Source organism: Phodopus roborovskii, unplaced genomic scaffold (genome assembly GCF_943737965.1).
Source record: "Phodopus roborovskii unplaced genomic scaffold, PHOROB, whole genome shotgun sequence".
NCBI lineage: Eukaryota > Metazoa > Chordata > Mammalia > Rodentia > Cricetidae > Phodopus > Phodopus roborovskii.
The window spans coordinates 46,328,678-46,342,643 of NW_026126418.1; positions in this window are offsets into that span (position 1 = coordinate 46,328,678).

Sequence of the window (13,966 nt, forward strand, 5' to 3'; positions counted from 1 at the left end):
ATAACAAAAGGTCTTTACTCAGTTATGACCCTCTCACTGCTCTGTACTTTTCCTTACACTGTCCTGATTTTGTTGATGGTAGGTATCCACTGGCTCACATTCCATGCTGCTTCCTTGTTTTCCCTTATTTCATTTCTGCTAAGTCAACTATCCTTCTCACTGATGCTCTATTAAAGACAATGTGGGTTTTTTTTCCTTCTGACTGATTTTATTATATTGTCTTTAGTTTTCAGCTATCTTGCTCTATGTGCCCCATGTATTTGTTTTACTTGATTGTATTTTTGGAATTTCTTTAATCTATGGGAAAATGCATTTTGTCAATTGCAAAAATATTCCACACTACTCCACTTCATCCAGCTCCCACCATAGGCAGGTAAGACTTCACTCACCCTGATCCTCAGCCCTACACACCTTCTCCTCCACCATCCAGCTTCTGTGGTAAGCAGTCCCTCAAACACTAGTCCCAAACTAGCACTCATATTTAATCAACTAACTTTAAATGTATAAAGTGAAAAAAATCCAATTTTTGTCTTCTCAGAAACTTATTTATTCTATCATAATGAATCCCAACCTCAAGCCTCTTCTACAAAATGGTAATAACTATGTCCAAATACTTTTTTTAATGACAAAGAGAGAGATGACAAAATGATGAAACTCAATATGAGATGTGAGAACAGAATTCACTAAAGAGTCAGAGTAACTTTTAAAAGGACAAACTGAAATGATATTGGGAATAAACCAAAGAAAAACCTCAGTGGAAAGCCTCACTAGTAGAATGGGTCGTGTAGAAAACAGTATTGGGGCTTAAAGACAAAGCAGGAGAATTGGATCATTCCTTCCAAGTCAGTGATAAAGTCAAAAACAGTTTGGAACACCTGGAAAATAACTAACCTTTTGCTGATGGGCAAAGAATGAGAAGGATAAAGAGATGGAGAAATTGTGTGGAGACAATAGCAAGGCTACAGGACGTTTTCTGCAAAATTAGAGAAATTATTCCATGCCATTTAGTAATTTTTATAAAACATTTCTGCATCATTCTTTCTTTATATTGTTTCTATGATTCCAATAACATGTATGTTACATTCCATTCTATCCTACAAAGAATGATACTGCTCCCTGATTAGTTACAGTACATAGCAAAGAAGAATTAAGAAAGCACTGTAAATCAGAGGTCATGGAGTTAAGAACACTGATAGCCTCCTGAGAGTCCATGAATTCATACACTTGTTTGAAAACACGGATTCTCAGGGAGTATGACATCTATAGCAACTTTTTTGCACAGTATATTCATATGCTTTATGAAGACAATAAGCTTAAAATACAAGGTTAAAAGTTTCTACCATTCACTTTTGTATCTTCCTCAATCAAGGAAAAATTACTTTTTTAGAGGCATCGAAGGATTTCAAAATAATCTTTTCTTTTGATGCATAATATAATTTTAAAAAATATACTAAAAAACTTAACCAAATCTACATTTGGATTCTGGTTCCAGTATTAATGAGTATATGTCCTAGAATGCATTAAATAATATCTCTGTAAATGTTTACACCCAATTAAAAGAGGAATAGTAATAGACAGTTTTATTTTAAAGTGTGTGTGTGTGTGTGTGTGTGTCTGTCTGTCTGTCTGTCTGTCCCTGTGTGAGTATGTTCTTGTGAATGTAGGTGTCCACAGAGGAAAGAAGAGTCTGTCAAATACCCTGGAGCTAGAGTCACAGGCCATGTGACATGAGTGCTAGGCACCAAAGTTGTGTCCTCTACAGGAGCAGTATACTCTCTTAACTTCTGACTTGTTGAATACAGCACTCAACAATGTAGATTATATCAATGTTTCATGATGAACAAAAGAAGTGTGTTTGGAACAAAATAGGCATTTGAAATGACAACTCTTCTTAGCAAAGAACTAATTATTATTGTTACCCTTTCAATAATTGATTAATTAGTGCTAGATACTTTAAAATAATATAATTTGGTGTGTTGTATCATAAACCCCTTACTAAAACCATATAACAATGATGTAGTGGGAACTGAATGACCAGAATGACTTCATCCATTTCTCTATGAAACTCCTTAACTCTCTGAGCTCATTTTATAGAAGAGGAACCAAAGGCTGGTATTTCAAATATTATTTCTTGTATTTACTCATCGGGAAATGACTGAGCCCAAATAAGTTTGGTAATTTAGCACTTATTTAATATGTAAAATAACCTACATTTGCTATGTCCATCACAATAGAATTTGCAATCTCAGCTGAATAGATTATTTGTTAAATAAAGAGACAAGAAATGTGAGGTGATTGGTTTTGTTCCAACTGAACCTAAAAATGTTTATTTATTTTTAGATGCTGAATTTATTTAAATTCCTTAATAAACTCATTCTATCAAAATAAGGAAACATAACTAATTCCAAAGTCAGATAAAGATATTTACTCCCAGATGTGCATTAAGCATCCACTGGTGGTACTTAACGATCAAAATATACCATATACCACATGAAAAAAATTAATCAAAATCTAAAAACTGCCTTTAAAAATTTTAAGTTTATAGTATATTAATTCCACATTTGATATTCTTCTGCTGTCATCACGAAATGCTCACCTGTACTTCACCTTTTAGTGCCAATGAGAGCATTGGTTTATATTGTGTAGAACTACACAGCTCTTATCCTGACATTAACTCATACTGTATCATGTTATTTATAGGGAATCCTCCCTTGCATTATGATGTATGCACTGTTTCTGTGACTGAATAATCTAATGGCCATATTCTAAAAAGGATTGATAGTGTCTTTGCATTTATATTTATTAAAATATTTATATTATTATATTATATTATATTAAAATATTTATAAAATATATGTTTATATTAAATAAAATTTAAAATGTATTGATATTAAATAAACTATTAAACACACAGCAAAATCAGAGTTATGAAATTAGACCTAGCCAACAGCAAATAGAAACTGTCAACTAATGCTGTGGGCAGGCAACTGTATACACAACCACCTATTCAGTCTTCACTTCTAAACCCATGACTTTTTACCTTAACCTCCAATGGAAAAAAAGCAACAAAATCTGGGGAAAGCTGCTTGAAATCAAGACCAGCTCACAGTTTAAAGGTATATATATATATATATATATGTTCAAAATGCAATGATAGCTTATCTGTTGATGTCTTCTTCCCACAATGAGATGTGCTGCATGTGAGCTGTCAACTCTTTAAAGGAGTGTACAGATGATTCAACTGGTCATTTCTCTATACCTCCACCTTGTATTTGTAGCACTCTATGCTGACTCAAAGTGTCCTTTTCACAAATTCTCTCTTCCGTCACTTGCACACTTGGGCAGCAGCCTTTGCCATAAAGCGGCTTTAGGAAACTCAGACCGGCACAACAAAAAGAGTGCAGTCTAGCCACTGTCTCCAGGCTCAGATTTTGAGCATATGAACTTTGTCCTGATGTTCTTAGGGTTCCCCACCTTCTTCCAGCTACCATTTCTAATTAGGTTTCCCAAAGGAAATAGAAGATGGATTATATTTTAATATCCAGAGGCTAAAATTAGTTTATATTTTACCAAGTTAGCACTTCTAAGCAGTTGATTTACTTTTGAAGCTGCAAAATCTGTGAGATCGTAATTAATCATACGTTGGTCATTTTCTTTCAAAAATGTTCAGTTTGGTTGTCTGCATCATAATAGGAGAAAACACGTAATTTATGCAGTTTAGAAATTATAGCCTTGTATTTAACTGTGTTGTAATATATTTTCTCACACGCTCATTGTTCTTAACACTATAAAAGAATGTCATCTCCCTGGGATTTATTTAAGCAAAACCTTTAGAGTGAGACCTCAAGCAAAACAGCAATCCCTTGGAATTGTGCTTGCTTTTCTGCTTTGTTTTCTTTTTTCTTCCTTAAATGGTACTTTTAGCATTTGTTTTAACCTCATGTAATTTTCACAGCAACTTTTAAGAATTGATTTTTAGATAGAGGCGCACCCTCTTTGCTTTGTTCTTAGAGTAAGAATGCTTCCTCTTTGAAGATCTCATGTTCATCACACATGGAAAAGCATTCTGCTAATATTCACAGAACACACAAAGCAACTCCCCCGCGGAAATGTGATAATTTAAAGACACCATAAATTCAAGGAATAAATGGATCTTAATTCACTGACTTAAAAAAAAGGCGCATATTTGAAAATCAAAAAGAGTACATATTTTAAGCAGTTTTCCCAACTAACCTTTGCCAGAAAATTAACCCCCAAATTGTTCAACATCCCTGAATAGTGTATCACAATGCTGCCAGCATACTGATCACTCACTATGTCTGAGACAAATCAATTAGCCCGCCAATTGTATTCATTAGAATTCATTCATATCTCTATAAAAAGTTAATTAAAAGTAAGGGTGAAGAGAAAATCACATCTAACATTCTTATTAAATGCAAACCACCAAAGTAATTTCAAATTTTAAATAACAATCATTACCTAGACTCTCCCTCCAAAAAGTACAGTATACCTGAGAATCGGTATCAGGATTCTCTGATTAAGATTTCCAAATTAAGGTGTATGTCCCATCAACACTGCTATTAATCTTTTATCATTTTAAATATTACCCTATTTTCTTGCCGACTACACTTCCCTGACAGAGATGTCTCCTCTAACCATCCATTCAGCCATCAGCACAGGTGAGCTTTGAAATTAGCATTGTGGCCCCTTTCTTGAGAATTGAGTAAAACGTAGCTTCTAAAGATGAATGAGAGCACAGAGGAATGTCTCAGTCATAGCCAAATGAAATCATCTCTATGACGAACCATTGCTTAGAGAAACCAGGTGACAAAATAGAACCCAGGCAACAAACAGAGGTTTTCCTCTCCCTGAAAGAGTCTCTGTTCCTGGTATACTATCTGAGTGCCTCTGGTAGAGCTGTTAAAAAGCAAAAAAAGGTGAACACGAAACACTCTGATTATAGCATGAAGCTCTTGCTCAGCCTCTCAATTTCATCCATATTGGGCAAGATATCCGGTCCTTTTGTTTCCAGAATACCAAAAAGAGAGCCTATGTGAAGGCAGAAGAATCTTCCTGACAAGCCACGGAAAGCCTTCAACTCATTTCATATTCAGTTCTTGGCACTGAGGTCTGGGTGGAGGTGGGCAGGTCCACCCTGCCTTTCAGTCTCATTAATCATTTGGCTTTCCCTGGCTGCTCACTGCATCTTCTGGAGGAACCCTTCTCTTTATTCATTCAGACAACCCTTTGGATTAAACAGAGCCAGCTAAATGTCAAAGCAAATCTGAGTCTTGATGCAGATAATCATTTCAATAATATTTCTCCATTTGTGCCCAAACACCAGGGGAATACAGCTTTTCTGCTGTCAGGTACGGTAAGACTGCAGTTGGTGTAAATGCTTGACACTGAGCCAGATGGCTTAGCCGTGCCTCAAACATATGTTCAACAAGCAGGCTTGCACACATTGGAATTTTATTATTTTGAACTGGTGAGGCTTGCATATTTATTTACTTGACCCCCTTTGGTGTCACTTTGGTATTAAAACAATCAGTTGTAAAGCTTCTCCAAGCAATAGGGTAGGGCTATCTTATAAACTACTTGTCAGTTTCACATCAGCACCCGCAGTGAAGTATTCCTTGTCTCACAGTCTCCCCTTGATAATTTAAAGAAAAAGGTGGTAAGGTGTGTGTGACCAAGGAAAGAGGGAAATGGGATTTGAAGGAGAGAATACTGGACTACCCTATAGATGAATGTGCCCTTTTCTAACCAACTTTTTATATGACCTGAGGACAAGTAATTTTCTCAATTATTACCATGTATATTTCACTCAGAAAATCTTGTCTGGATATTACCAAAATCAACCATTAAAATATACAACTACATGTGCCCTTCAAAATATCACAGGTAAATCTATCTACCTATATCTATTTTTCCATCTGGATATAAATATATACATTTGGATGAATGTTTTTGCAGTACATGTTAATGAATATATATATGTATATATATATATATTTCTATATTTGCATGCCTATGTATCCAACATATGACGTATATGATTATATATTCTGAGTGTATTCCATTAACATATGCATATGTGTATATGCATGCTTATGTGTAAGTTAAAAGGAAAACATGTGCCTTCCGCTAGCTTTATCAAGAAGCATTTGCATTGTTAAAATATTAATCATGCTGCTAATACATTCTTCAAAATACAACTTAAGTAATTTTACTGCTCAGTGGAAATCATGTTTGTATAACAGCCAATTACACATTAGTTAATATGTTCCAATTCAGTATTTTAAAAATGTCAGAGAAAGCTGGCATGGTGGTTCAGTGGGTAAAGGAAACTGCAACACAAACCTGATGACCTGAGCTCCATTCTACCCACAGTAGAAGGAGATAACTGATTCCCATGGGTTGTCTAATAAGCTCCATTTATGTACCATGACACACAAGCACCCACACTCACACACACACAATAATAAGTAAAAGTCAATTAAATATAAGAGCCAGAGCAATGCTAATATGATAAACATATTATCATATTAACAAATGCTAAGAGCAATGAAAATATGTTAAAAGGTTCCTGTGCATAGTTTGCACTTGATGGAAATGAATTTTCACCTAGGAGGATATAGTGTCTTAGAATTCAATAAGTACACTAGAGTTAGAATAAAGACATTAGTGAAAAGAGATACCTTGCCTAAGTCAACATTAAATGAGCGTAACTTATCAAAAACACTAAGGAGAGTAATATCTTGTGTATGTGTTACATGTCTTACTTTTACACCAAAGTAAATCTTTGCTAGTAAGGTGGCTATGTCAGAGGTGGCTGCTGGGAGATTCAAGTCTACAAGACCTATGATGCTGATGGTACAGTGGTTTTCAACATTGTTAGACCCAGATGTTTTCATTTAACAGTAAGTGTCTTGTCCCTATTGATGCCCTTAATTGAAACTCACACAAAATTAAACTAATTAAACTTACCTACACATATAATTTGTTTTTAAATTTTTTCACACAAAATATTTTGATCATATTCTTTCCCTTTCCCCAGCACCTCCAATATCCTCCCCACCTCCCTACTCACCCAATGTTCTTCTTAATCTTTCAATAAAAAAAAAACACAAATAAAAAAAACCCTCCAAATATTCAAACTTAACAAAAAAATCAATAAAACAAAATACCAAATGAAAACTAAACCTACTTTTAGTAGTGCCAGGTATGGCTTCCATCATATGGAGTGGGCCACAAGTCCAATTAAAATTAAATTGGTTACTCTCATAATATTTGTACCATGATTGCACCTGTGTATCTCACAGGTGTGTCTCTTTTATAGAGCACAGATTTTGCAGTTTGGTGAAACTGATGATTACTTTTCTCCTCTAATAGCCTTCAAAGTACCTCCCAGCCCCATGGATACTAGTTAATAGAGGTGAAACTTCTAGCTGAACTGTAACTCTCCATGTTCAATGAGTAAGTTGTACCTTCAGCACAAAGCTTGCCTTACCGACAGATTATGAGAGGGAACCATTAGCCTTGGCAATAGACACTGATTAGGTGTAAGCAGCATCTATGGAACACCTTTGGCCAATGACTCAAGATGTAACCCATTCCTGGCACTGACGGTGTTACTGGGTAACAGGACATCTCTAGTTGGAGCATTCTCTCCCCCATCACATGGAGCATCCATTTCAATTCCTTTCACAAATGTTCATATTTTAGGAAAGTTCTACAGAAGTTCACATATGGCCTTTAGTGTTCTATAATCTACCCTTTGCCTGCCCTCCTATACCCCTCACCATTTAATCTTTCTATTCTACCTTCCCCTTTATCTCTTTATAGCATTATACTCTATTTCCATTTCTATGAAAACTGTCTCCTCTCTTCTGGTCCCTTAATAGCTACCTAACCTCTATAGTTATTCAAATTGAAACACACATACCTAAAGCTTAAAAGGTAGTATCCACATATAAGAGAAAACATGCAATTTTTGTCTTTGTAGACCCAAGTGCCTACAATATAAGTGTTTTTCTGTCATTTGTATTTCATCTTTTGAGAATTCTCTATTTAGTTTTATAACCCATTTTAAACTGTTACCCTTTTCTTGATGTTCAAGTTTTGTTTTTATTGTCGCTGTTTATATATTCTAGATATTCTCTAACAAATATAAAATTGCTAAACTTTTTTCCATTCTGTAGAACCAAATTATCTCCCTTGGGATGATTGTTTATAGCTCCATCCATTTTCCTGAAATTCGCGTAATTTCATTTTTCTTAAGAGCTGAATATTATTCCATTGTATAAATGTACTACATTTTCATCATCAATTTATTTGTTGGTGGATATCTACACTGCTTGAAATGTCTGACTATAGACCAGAATAGAACAGAAATGAACATGGATGAGCAAATATCTCTATAGTAAAATATAGAATGCTTTGGGTATATGACTGAGTGGTATAACTGTATCTTATGTCAACCTTCAGCTTTTTTTGGGAGACATCCACACTTATTTATAGACAAGTTGTACAAGTGTCTAGTTCTATTGCCTATGAATAAATCTTCCTCTATGTCCTCATATTTGCCAAAGTGTGATGTCTTTCATTTTATTGATCTTAGCCATTCTGACTGGGGCTGAATTCTCAAAGTAGTTCTGATTTGCATTTCCATGATGGTTAAGGACACTGAATATTTTTAAGTATTTTTCAGCCATTTGTATCTATTTCCATTTTTCTACATGCAGCTATCCAGTCTGACAAGCACCATTTGTTGAAAATTATACATGCTCCTACATATATAATTTTAAAACATCAGCTCAATATATTGATTATGACAAAAAATACATAAAAGAAAGCAGTTAATGGAATTGTTACATATGCACTCACAGGTATTCCAGTATTTTAAAGACTTGAAAATAACTGTATTAAGTGATATGGTGAACTAGTTAGATACTTACCTTCTTAAGAAAAATAATGGCAATCTTACCAAAAGCAATCTACAGATTCAATGCAATCCCCATTAAAATCCCACCACAATTCTTCACCAACCTTGAAAGGATTATAATCAACTTTATATGGAAAAACAAAAGACCCAGGATAGCCAAAACATCCCTATACAATAAAAGAACTTCAGGAAGCATCACCATTCCTGACTTTAAGCTCTACTACAGAGCTATAGTTCTGAAAACAGCCTGGTATTGGCATAAAAATAGACAGGTAGACCAATGGAATCGAATTGAAAATCCTGATATTAATCCATGCACCTATGAACACCTGATTTTCGACAAAACAGCTAAAATTATACAATGGGGCAAAGACAGCATCTTCAACAAATGGTGCTGGCACAATTGGATGAGGATGTGTAGAACACTGCAGATAGACCCATGTCTGTCGCCATGCACAAAACTCAAGTCCAAATGGATCAAAGACCTCAACATCAATCCAGCCACATTGAACCTCTTAGAAGAGAAAGTAGGAGGTACCCTTGAACAAATTGGTATAGGAGACCGCTTCTTGAACATAACTCCAGGGGCACAGACACTGAAAGAAACAATTAATAAATGGGACCTCTTCAAACTTAGAAGGCAAAGGACACTGTGGACAAGACCAAACGGCAGCCCACAGACTGGGAAAAGATTTTCACCAATCCTATATCTGACAAAGGTCTGATCTCCAAAATACACAAAGAACTCAAGAAGCTAGTCAACGAAACACCAAATAACCCTATTAAAAAATGGGGTACAGAACTGAAGAAAGAATTCCCAATGGAGGAAATCAAAAAGGCTGAAAGACACTTAAGAAAATGCTCCACATCCTTAGCTATCAGGGAAATGCAAATCAAAACAACTTTGAGTACCATCTTACTCTTGCCAGAATGGCTAAAATTAGAAACACCAGTGATGACTTATGTTGGAGAGGATGTGGAGAAAGTGGAACACTCCTCCACTGCTGGTGGGAGTGCAAACTCATACAGCCATTTTGGAGATCAGTATGGCGGTTCCTCAGGAAAATGGGAATTAGTTTACCACAGGACCCGGCAATCCCCCTCTTAGGCATATATCCAAATGATCTACATCCATGCAACAAAGACATCTGTTCAACTATGTTCATAGCAGCACTATTTGTAATAGCAAGAACCTGGAAGCAACCTAGATGCCCCTCAATTGAAGAATGGTTAATGAAGATGTGGCACATCTACACAATGGAATACTACTCTGCAGAAAAAAATAATGGTATCTTGAAATTCGCAGACAAGTGGATGGCACTTGAAGAAACCATCCTGAATGAGGTAATCCAGTCACAAAAAGAGAAACACAGTATGTACTCACTCATATATGGATTTTAGAACTAGATCAAATGATCACCAGCCTATAATTCACATCACCAGAGGAACTAGGATACAAGGTGTATTCTAAGAGATTCATATAAAGTCCCTCACAGAACTGGGAAGGGACAAGTCCTCCAGAGCTCAGGTGAAGTGGGGGAAGACAGCGAATGGAGAGAGAAGTAGGAGAAAATGAGGGGGAGGAAAGGAAAACCTGTGCGACCAGGAAGATTGAGCCTGGTTAGGAAGAGAAGATAGGAAAGAGAGAGAGAGACAGAGAGAGAGAACATAAAAGAGGGAGCCAATATTGGTTTGAAGATAAAATTGAACACAAAGAAATGTCGAGAGAACTATGAGACTGCTCCCAACTAACAATCTCAGCTTCCGTGGAAAGGCTATCATAAATGCTCTTCCCGGAGAGTGAGATCAACAACTAACTTCTCCATGGAGCCCTCAACTAATGCCTGTTGAAAATAGGAGCAAACACCCATACATAAACAATGAGTCGAACTAGAACCCAGAAGCAGATGGAGAGGACAAGACCATGCTGCAGAAGCACATAGAGACAGCTTACCTGAACAAGGAGGAGCTAACGGGCCACTAGACTGATAGCTGGGAAGCCAGCATGGGACTGACTTGGGCCCCCCTGAATATGGGTCTCAACCAGAAGGACTGAGCAGTCTAAGGGACCTCAGACAGTGGAGCCAGGATGTATCCCTGGTGCACAAAAGGACTTTGTGAACATATCCCCCATGGAGGGATAACTGCCTTAATCTAGAGACAGGAGAGAAGCCCTAGTTCCTACTTCACAGGGCCTGTCAGATCTACATGACCCCAACTGGATGGCATTCCCCTACACATGGAATTGGGGTGGGGGATGGGAGGGGAGGGTGTTTAGAGTGCATGTGAGAGGGCAGAGAGGGTAAAAGAGAGGGAAGGAGGGAGGAAGGGCTGGAGGGGAGGGAGGGAGGGAGGGTTGGGGAGGAGGGAGGGAGGGAGGGAGGGAGGGAGAGGGAACTGGGATCAACATGTAAAACAATAAATTAAATTTAAAAAATGCTTTGACTCCAAAATTTAAGTTGAAGGACAAGTTACTGGGGAAAAGGATTTCTATTTTTATTTCCACAGAAAATGAAAAGATGTGGATTCCTTCCAGACTAATCAGGTTTGATCATGCCAGACCGCCTGAAACAGAGTACAAGCTAATCCTACATTCAAAACAGCTGGACAAACAGCCCTACAGACTACAGCCAGAATATCTGAATCTTCTTCAAATCCCCCCATGACAGCGCCCCTTACCAGGAGGAAGTAGCTTGGAAAGAATGACGCCCAAATTCCCAAATATCGTGTTTTAATATTTGTTTTCATTTAATTGGACTTTGTTATATAAAAGAAAAGAAAAGAAAAGAAAAGAAAAGAAAAGAAAAGAAAAATACTATTAAACAACATACTATGTGTCCATGACTCAGAGACAAATGAGGATGTCGCTAATGAGATACAGGGCTTTCTAAAATGATGCTCAAATTCCAAGCATTGAAGTTTTTACCTTTTTTTAAAATTTAAATTTGAAACAATCTTGTTTTACATGTCAATCCCAATTCTCTCTTCCTCCCCTTCTCCCCTGCCCTTCCCCAAACCACTATCCCATACCCTTTTTGCTTCCTAGGGAGTGTGAGGCCTTCCATGGGGCATCTTCAAAGTCTGTGATATCATTTGGAGCAGGGCTTAGGTCCTCCCCCATGTGTCTAGGCTGAGATACTATCCCTCTATGTGGAATGGGCTCCCAACGTCCATTTGTACACTGGGGATAAATACTAATCCACACTACCAGAGACCCCATAGATTTCCCAGTCCTAAACAACACCCAGCATAGGACTGACCCAGACCTCCTGAATATGGGTGTCAGTTAGGAGGCCAATCATTGAATTTTTATGATTTCAGTTACTTATATGTAGTGGATATTTAAGCAATTTAAAAAATTTTTACAAACAAAATGATTCTAATACTTTGTTTACTGTGGAAAAGGAAGAAGATATTAGGTTCATAATATTATCAAGATTTATATCTCTTTCTACTACCTATAATGATATTTAAAGGCCCTGTAGCATTTGCAAAAACCCTCCATTTAGAGAATGCCCTTTACAGTATAGGATGCCTAATGTTCTGTCTCCTGGCCAATAAATACCTGCTTCTCCTCAAGAATTGCAACAACTCACAATGCTTCTACAATTTTCATACTTCATTTTCCTTTCTGTTTTAAATCTGTGTAGCTCTTGGCTGGCTGCTACTTCTCTATAGTTCACATTGACCATGAAGTTTTAACAATTCTCACCTCAGACTCCTCAATGCTAAGATTAGTGAACTCATCTCCCACCTGGCTTTTGACAGATTTTATAATGTTCTACACTAGAATTATCATCAAAGAATATTATACATGGGATTTCCTTCAACATGACAGCAAAGGTGAAATGCCAATCAATATCAAATCAAAAAATTCATAAATGAAGATATACTTTAGAATAAATTCTTAATTTTACATATTACATATCTTGGAATTTATATTCTTCATATACCTATAGAGAATAATTAATTTTAAAATGATAAGCTTTAGATTGTGTCTTTGCAAACAGGTAACAACATAATTTCAAAATCATAAATCCTAAACTAACATAATATAAAATATAGTTTAATTTAAAATGTAATTCATGTTATATTTCATATTGGTTTAATTATATTTTATAAAAACCCGCTACTTCAAAACAACACTAATTTTTTTTGCATAAGAAACATGTTCTTCTTATGTAGATATAGGTATTAGGTAAATGCTATTTACTCATAATATTGAGTTTACATGAGATTTTTGTGTCAGCCTAGGGAAACAGTACAACTGCCTTTGAAAATGAAATATAAAACCTACACAATTACATCTTTATGTTAGCCTGTGACTTGCTGCAATGAGATTAATCATTGTAGACTTTCTAAAGTCTTCATTACAGCTATGCTGAGAATTTCTGTTTTATAAGATCTATTCCCATCAGAGGCTTTTAAATGTATTAATTCAGTTTTGTGCCGGTAACCCTGTCTTACAGGGTTATCAGAGAACATCTTATTAGATACATACCTCTGATAAATCATAATAATACAATAAAACATGTATATGTAAACACACGCAAATGTACATATGCATTTTACATATTTTGTTCACCCCCTTTTTTGGACTGCCTAAATTTCAGCTGAAGGCTCCTTTCCACAGTTAACACAAAGACGTTGTCTGCCTCTTAGCCTCTCCAATGTTGCATATCTACTGTCTAAGTAAGTTCTCTGCCATGTGTGAGACACAGACACAACTGACCATTGTTCTGTCCTGATGGCTCTATACTGAAGTCTGGTGTCTTTCTCTTTTGAAAATGACTTCATGTCGCTCAGACAGTTTGAAGACTCCAACACACAAGAAAAAGTACACAAAACAAAAGCATTTACAATACAGTGTTATGTCAAAGGTTCAACAAGCAACTTCCTAACCAAATTAACAATAAAATAGCTGTGATTTGGAATAGGAACAAGTTGCAGAAAGTCTTTAATATCCAATGGTACTTCAGTGTAGATGACTCTTTCCTAGAAGGTCTTCTGTACTCAGGA